The sequence below is a fragment of the Sapajus apella genome, unplaced genomic scaffold (genome assembly GCF_009761245.1).
Source record: "Sapajus apella isolate SASKATOON/1434 unplaced genomic scaffold, GSC_monkey_1.0 scaffold39, whole genome shotgun sequence".
Taxonomy (NCBI): domain Eukaryota; kingdom Metazoa; phylum Chordata; class Mammalia; order Primates; family Cebidae; genus Sapajus; species Sapajus apella.
In genome coordinates, this window is record NW_022436979.1 from 3,554,483 (window position 1) to 3,556,973 (window position 2,491).

A 2,491-nucleotide genomic window follows, 5' to 3' on the forward strand; every position below is an offset into this window, starting at 1 on the left:
ACACACACACACACACACACACACACACACACACACACACACACACACACAATTTTTTGAGACAGAGTCTCATGCCATCCCCCAGGCTGGAGTACAGTGGTGCAATCTCAGCTCACTGCAACCTCCACCTCCCGGGCTCAAGCAATTTTCCCACGTCAGCCGCCTGAGTAGCTGGGACTACAGGTGTGCACTACCATACCTGGCTAATTTTTTGTATTTTTAGTAGAAACGGAGTTTCATCATGTTGCCCAGGCTGGTTTCAAACTCCTGGGATTAAGCTATCTGCCCACATTGGCCTCTGAAAATGCTGGGATTACAGGTGTGAGCCACCATGCCCAGCCAGACGTTTAATTATGATAGGAATAATTTGGACAGAATGACATCAAGCTGGTGAGGTCAGTGTTTGAGGTAATGCAAAGGTCTTAGGACACTGCTAAGTAGTTTACAGCAATCTGTTTTGTAGCTTTTATTTTTCCTTGGGTGTTATTCTACATACATGTTTGAGAGTTACGTAGAAACTCCATTATTGAACTCCAAGAGGCAAGCTTAGCTAACTTTGAACTGGGTAATGATTTTCTGTTAAATCCTGATTAGATCAAGGTTCTTCCTTCATGAAGGAGCCTAGGCACTTAAACTGTGTTCTCAGAGAACACTGGTATACAGGTGCCATTTGGAAACTACTATAGCCATCGAGTGACCAGATCCTAGGTAGGTAATATTTAGCGAACTAGGTTTAAATGGACCATGCCTTTAGTGAAGGAAAAAGATAAGGAAGGTTTGATATCTTCCTGTAGGGAGCTGGCTCTTTAATGAAAACTGTTCAGTAGTTGGAAGATCAGTACCTCCTGACACAGGTTAGTAGCCCTCTGACACACTGGTTGGAGTTTTAGACTGGGAATCCACATTTCTTGTTACTGTCTTCAGGAAACTCCATTCACAACTATATTGTCTGAAGAATGACCACCATATTCTTAGGGTTTGTGTCCAAATTCTATCTTGGCTTTGCTATGCCCAGCTTCCTGAAGATATGCATTCATGTTAGTGTCCGTAAGGAATGGATGAAAAGCTGATTCACCTTTTTTGTCCCGTTTCATTTGTTCCTTGTCAAGAAGTCTTTCTGGATTACTGATCATAAGGCATATATATTATATATATTATATATATATATGTGTGTATATATATATATTTTTATATATATATATATTTTATATATATATAAAATAGTGCTTCCACCATCTTTCCAGCCTCAGTCGGAGGGGAGTGGAGATGCTTCTGGAAGGAACGCCGCGGTGGCTGTGCAGGGAGAGCCCTGGGTCCAGTTTAAACTTGTATTGGTTGGTGATGGTGGTACTGGAAAAACGAGCTTTGTGAAACGTCATTTGACTGGTGAATTTGAGAAGTATGTAGCCAGCCCGGGGGGTGAGGTTCATCCCCTAGTGTTCCACACCAACAGAGGACCTGTTAAGTTCAATGTATAGGACACAGCCAGCCAGGAGAAATCGGGTGGACTGAGAGACGGCTATCACATCCGAGGGCAGAGTGCCATCATAATGTTTGATGTAACATCCAGAGTTATTCACAAGAATGTGCCTGGCTGGCATAGAGATCTGGTACGAGTGTGTGAAAGCATCCCCATCGCGCTGTGTGGTGACACAGTGGCTATGAAGGACAGGAAAGTGAAGGCAAAGTCCATTGTCTTCCACCAGAAGAAGAATCGTCAGCACTGCGTTTCTGCCAAAAGTAACCACAACTTTGAAAAGCGCTTCCTCTGTCTTGCTAGGAGGCTCGTGGGAGACCCTCACTTGGAATCTGCTGCCCCGCCTGCTCTCGCCCACCGGAGGTTGTCATGGACCCAGCTTTGGCAGCGCAGTATGAGCATCACTTGGAGGCTGCTCCAACTGCTCTCCTGGAGGAGGATGATGTCCCGTGAGAATGGAGCTGGCGCCGGGTCAGAAGTCTAGTTCGATAGGCCGCGCGGCGTGCGTGCACCTCATTATTACCGAGCTAAGCAGAACGTGTGCTTTGCTTCATCTGGGCGGTCCTGAGGGAGATGAACCTTCGGAGTGAACGTGGCCGTTTAAAAAACACCTTCATTGTTTGGACCTGCAGATTTAGCTGTTTTGGAAAGCAGTTGATTCCTTGAGTTTCAAATATAAGACTGCCACAGTCACACAACAAGTATTCCAGTGGTGACTTGTGTGTGTTCCTGTCATTCCCATTCATTTTCATTTAGAATCAGTAAAGTTGTATTTCAAATATCTACCCCAAAAACAGGATCTTACAAACTACACAGTTGAGACTGTTGGATCACCAAGTGGCAAAATTAAAGGAATCTAATATTTCTAGCTAAACAAATATTTCATGGGAGATACATGAATTTGGATATGTTTTAAATGTGTTAAACTTTAGGGTCAGTATTTAGAAATAGTTGAGCACCTTAGAAACTAATGAAATCTGAATAACAAAGCTCGAACTTCTAAAATCTTATTTA

General features: G+C 43.6%; 1 pseudogene; it reads left to right on the top strand.

Annotated features, from left to right (window-relative positions):
- Positions 1 to 301: 301 nt before the first annotated feature.
- On the top strand, positions 302 to 2,261 carry LOC116565165 (annotated as a pseudogene).
- The last annotated feature ends 230 nt before the right edge of the window (positions 2,262 to 2,491 follow it).